Source organism: Aquarana catesbeiana, linkage group LG06 (genome assembly GCF_042186555.1).
Source record: "Aquarana catesbeiana isolate 2022-GZ linkage group LG06, ASM4218655v1, whole genome shotgun sequence".
NCBI lineage: Eukaryota > Metazoa > Chordata > Amphibia > Anura > Ranidae > Aquarana > Aquarana catesbeiana.
Window position 1 is genome coordinate 309,682,924 of NC_133329.1, and position 6,075 is coordinate 309,688,998.

The window sequence follows — 6,075 nt, forward strand, 5'->3', positions numbered from 1 at the left end:
TGGCTTACACTAGTCTGGTGATGCTTACAGTGGTGTGGCTAATTTACACTGTTATACAAGCTGTACACTCACTACTTTACATTGTAGCAAAGTGTTATTTCTTCAGTGTTGTCACATGTCACATGGTGTGGCTAGTGATCAGAAACACTGTTGCTGACCTTCAATGATCTGGGACACTGGGACTGATGTGACAGCAATCAGGAACAATGTAGCTGGCTTACACTTGTCTCGCAACAGTGGCATTGGTGTGGTGGCAATCAGGAAAACTGTTTCTGGCTCACACTGGGCTGGTGACACTGGGACTGTTGTGGTGGCAATTGGGAACACTCTTGCTGGCTTACACTGATCCAGTGACATTGAAACTGGTGTGGCGGTGATCAGGAACACAGTTCCTGGCTCACACTGGTCTGGTGACACTGGGGCTAATGTGTCAGTGATCAGGAACACTGTTGCTAGCTTACACTGGTCTGTGACACTGGGACAGGTGTGGTAGCAATCAAGAACACTGTTGCTGGCTTATCCTGGTCCTGTGACTCTGTTACTAACTCACATTGACATTGCACTGGTGTGGCAGTGACCAGGAACATTGCTCTTGTCTGCACTAGACTGGTGACATGTTGACTTTTGTAGCAGCAATCAGGAACACTGTTGCTGGCTTACACTGGTCTAGTAACATTGTGACTGGTGTGGCTAACAATCAAGTAAACATGTTATGCAATGTGCATGGGAACATGTAACAAATATACAGTATCTCACAAAAGTGAGTACACCCTGACATTTTTGTAAATATTTTATGCTATCTTTTCATGTGACAACACTGAAGAAATTACACTTTGCTACAATGTAAAGTAGTGAGTGTACAGCTTGTATAACAGTGTAAATTTGCTGTCCCCTCAAATAACTCAACACACAGCCATTAATGTCTAAACCGGTGGCAACAAAAGTGAGTACATCCCTAAGTGAAAATGTCCAAATTGGGCCCAATTAGCCATTTTCCCTCCCCGTTGTCATGTGACTCGTTAGTGTTACAAGGTCTCAGGTGTGAATGGGGAGCAGGTGTGTTAAAGTTGGTGTTATCACTCTCACTCTCTCATACTGGTCACTGGAAGTTCAATATGGCACCTCTTGGCAAAGAACTCTCTGAGGATCTGAAAAAAATAATTGTTGCTCTACATAAAGATGGCCTACGCTATAAGAAGATTGCCAAGACCCTGAAACTGAGCTGTAGCACGGTGGCCAAGACCATACAGTGGTTTAACAGGACAGGTTCCACTCAGAACAGGCCTCGCCGTGGTCGACCAAAGATGTTGAGTGCACGTGCTCAGCATCATATCCAGAGGTTGTCTTTGGGAAATAGACGTATGAGTGCTGCCAGCATTGCTGCAGAGGTTGAAGGGGTGGGGGGTCAACCTGTCAGTGCTCAGACCACACACCGCACACTGCATCAAATTGGTCTGCATGGCTGTCATCCAGGAAGGAAGCCTCTTCTAAAGATGATGCTCAAGAAAGCCTGCAAACAGTTTGCTGAAGACAAGCAGACTAAGGACATGGATTACTGGAACCATGTCCTGTGGTCTGATGAGACCATGATAAACCTATTTGGTTCAGATGGTGTCAAGCGTGTGTGGAGGCAACCAGATGAGGATTGCAAAGACAAGTGTGTCTTGCCTACAGTCAAGCATGGTGGTGGGAGTGTCATGGTCTGGGGCTGCATGAGTGCTGCCAGCACTGGGGAGCTACAGTTCATTGAGGGAACCATGAATGAAAACATGTACTGTGACATACTGAAGCAGAGCATGATCCCCTCCCTTTGGAGACTGGGCCGCAGGGCAGTATTCCAACATGATAATGACCCCAAATACACCTCCAAGACGATCACTGCCTTGCTAAAGAAGCTGAGGGTAAAGGTGATGGACTGGCCAAGCATGTCTCCAGACCTAAACCCTATTGAACATCTGTGGGGGATCCTCAAATTAAAGGTGGAGGAGCACAAGGTCTCTAACATCCACCAGCTCCGTGATATCGTCATGGAGGAGTGGAAGAGGACTTCAGTGGCAACCTGTGAAGGTCTTATGAACTCCATGCCCAAGAGGGTTAAGGCAATGCTGGAAAATAACGGTGGCCATACAAAATCTTGACACTTTGGGCCCTATTTGGACCTTTTCACTTAGGGGTGTACTCACTTTTGTTTTCAGTGGTTTAGACATTAATGGCTGTGTGTTGCGTTATTTTCTGGGGACAGCAAATTTACACTGTTATACAAGCTGTACATTCACTACTTTACATTGTAGCAAAGTGTTATTTCTTCAGTGTTGTCACATGAAAAGATAGAATAAAATATTTACAAAAATGTGAGGGGTGTACTCACTTTTGTGAGATACTGTAAAGTAGGTGTTATTCCAATTGGGCTGCAAAAGTGATCACATGTAAGGTCAGGTTATCTCTAACCACACTGAAAATGGTGTTACCTCAAGGACTTCTTCCGCAAAATGACTTTTCCACCCAACAATTCTTTCGCTTGATTTGGGTAATATTTTCTTTGATCAAAAAACAGGACCTCATTTGCTATGCTACAGTAATGCCGCGTACACACGATCGGAAATTCGGCCAGCAAAAGACCGATGAGAGCTTTTGGTCGGAAAATGCGACCGTGTGTATGCTCCATTGGACTTTTGCTGGCGGAATTCCCAGGTTGGTCCTCGGAAGGATGGAAGGCCCAGGTTGGTCCTCAGAAGCCTCAGCTGGGGTTGAGGGATTGGTTGAGGGAAGGCTGGATTGAAGTGTAGAAAGTGATTCTCTGGCTTCCATCTGGTCTTCCAGAAACTGCATCCTGTTGTAGTACCACAGACTGGGTACATACACATCCTCTGCTGCAGCTCCTGATCTCATGGAAGTCTGGACCTTATTAAGCTCCTTCCTATATGTGCTTCTCAAGCTACCAATTTTCTTTTCCACAAACTCAATGTCTGTGTCGGGGACCTGCGTCTTCATAAATTGCAGCAGTTTCTCCAGCGATGCCTTCCTAGCTGGTTTATTGCGATATAAGGGGTTTTTAACCTCCCACAAATTTCTCATATCCCTGTATCTATCTTTGAACTGGCCCATGAATTCAGGGTCTTTGAATTGTTTCATATTTGCTGAAAGACAAAACACAAGATCAAAACACTAATATCAGGCTAAACTCTCCTAATCTTATCCCAATATAGGCCTCAATCTAGAATGAGTATAGGCCACTGATGTCCCAAGTTAAAATGTTACCTTCATTATAACGTTTGGCGCTTCCTCCACAGATCGTACGTATGACACACGCGTGTTAGCTTTATATACACTGCGCATGAGTGAAACTCCGCCCACGTTGCAAAATTGAGGGAGCAGGATCAGTACAAAGGGTCAAGAAAGTGCTTCTAAAAAAGTAGTTGTCGTGTGTTCCTATTATTATTATTACTTGCATGCTGCTTCATGTGCTTTTCTTTACTGTTGTACTGTTTAAAATGGCTACTTTCATGTTCATGGGCACAGTAATCGGTCGTAAGAAACATCATTTGTTTGCCAACTAAATACGATGTTTTGGGCAGATACAGGGTTAACTACATTTGGTCATGCTAATTTGTATTAAGAGAAGTTTAGGACATTGTTGTCTAGATGTGTTTGTAACTGTCATGGCCGCTGGCAATTTCATGGACTGGGGAACTGCATCGTCCATGAGACTTACCCTTTTGCCCCTCACAACGCCATTGGTGGTCTTGGCGATTGATGGCACTGTTCTTCCAGGGGTTCCTATCCGCTTCCTCCCTGTGAAGATGTCGGTAGGGACACTCCACCAGGAGTGGATATCCTAACTTGTCTTACCTAAGGCCTCATCTCCTATCATATTAGGTCTTCCTTGGTTATGGCTCCATTCTCCACACGTTGACTGGACTGCTGGATAGATCTTGACTTCCTCCTGTTCCTCCTCCTGCCTACTCAAGGTTACCCCAAAAGAGAAACTTCCTGTTGCTACCATCCCAGTATCTTCTGCTCTTCCCGCTGCATATAGCGATTTCTGGAATGTCTCCTGCAATAGTCGGGCTGAGGCACTCTCTGGTTCGTGTGGCACTCTGGATGAGGAGCCCACCTGTGAACCTGAGCCGATCATTCACTCCAGTTTGCATGGCCATTTACCTTTGCCTGTCCCTGGACCCCCTTGGACGCACACCCAGGCTGACTCGTCCACCAGTTCCACAAAGTTGCTACGCCCTGCGATGCGATTCTGGTGGTCACTGCACCTGGCGATGCTGTTCAGTCGGCCGCTGCACCAGTCCAGCCTATGCCCAGTGAGCTTCCTGATTCTTGTTCAGGACCTTCTGTAACCTGGCCTCACCCTACTGCTACTACGTCCGTTCAAACCTGTTTAAGTGGCTCAATCCATCCTTTAGATAGACTGCCTTATTCGGCCAGGTGGGGTTTTCAATCTTATTTTCAGGGCTGTCTGCATTCTGTTTGTGTTTCAGCTATCCAGCTTGACTCTTGTGACACGTCACCCTCTAACCAACCTGACCTCAGGAATTCACTGACCTCTGCCCAGTCTGATGGTCCTGTGCTGGATGTCCAGCTCATCTTTAAGGGTCTGGGGGACCCTGCTCAGACTCCTGATGGTCTTCTCATGCCCTTACCCATTCCTAAAAAGCCTTTAGTCCTCAATAAGTCCTCTCGTCCTCTCCCTACCTCTGTTCCGGTCTCTGAGGATAATCTAAAGTGCAAGGTTAGTCAAGTTTTGGATTTTGGCTCCGTAAAGGCATTCTTCAGTACCTCGTACATTGGAAAGGGTTTGGTCCTGAGGACAGGTCTTGGATCACTGCATCTGAGGTCTTTGCCCCTCGCCTGTTGAGGAGGTTCTATCTGGAGTTTCCCTTTAAGCCTGGGCCCAGGCGGGGGAGGGAGAGGCCTCATAAGGGGGGTACTGTCATGGTTATGCAGTAATGTTTGTCTGTCAGCTCACCTTGCCTTCTGTGTTCACCTTTAGAGGCCAGCCACCCTCACCTGACTGTTTAAATAATCTTGCCTCAGCATAGCTCCACCCCGGTCTCTAATTAGGAATACTATATTAACCTAGGCATTACTGATCAACCACTGTGTGTTAGCTTTCGTGTCTACTTGCTGTGTTTCCTACGTCTGATTCCAGTTTCCGACCTTGGCCTGTTCTCGACTAAGAAAGTCAGATGTGGGTGTGGCGCTATTCTGGTGTCAGGCAAGGTACCATACCTCTATGCTTATCACCTGCTAATAGACCAGTGTGAGGTTTTTGGGATGACTTGAATTCCCAAAACACTTTATCCCGAAAAAACAAAACCATAAATAATATTAATAAAATACATGAAAATATTGCGTGAATGATTTCCTTCAGATAGTGGCTGACTAATCCTGCTCACCATCTACCAAGTGGTACTACTTAGCAAAATGTACAATTGTTACATACATTCATCAAAATGTCCATGAGGGAGGGGGAGGGGGGGAAGGAGAGGGGGGTGGTGGAGGAAAAATGGAGGGGAAGGGAGAAGAAGGAATATGAGGTCCAGGCAGTGATAAAGTGACTTGTGCTCAGAAACAGGTGGTGATCCAAAAAACAAAAAAACAAATATTGTTTTAAATAGTCCAAATTCGAAAGGCCCAGGTTATGCTGTGCCTGCAAACTTTTTCCTCTTGGTAAAACAATATTGTGAAAAACAATCTTCTTATTCCAGTGTGCTTTCGTGACTGTGCCTTTAAAACGTGCTCCTACTGTGCAAACACTCACCGGATACTGTCACCCCTGCAGGGGTATTGTGCAGTCACAGTTTGTGCCATGGTGCAGCAGTCTCTGGCTTGCCGGATCATGTTTATGTTAACATAAAAAAGAAGGGGTGCCCATAGCGTAAAAACGTTTAAAACTTTTACTCAAAGATAAATAGAATGGTACTCACATTACGTCCAACGACGAAACGTGTAGGGCGTGGCCTGACCAACGTCTTGCGTCATCTCCTAAACAGATCGTACCTAGGATTTTTGACGGTTCAAATTCAGATCTTTCATGCTATATTGACATTTTCATAATGTGAG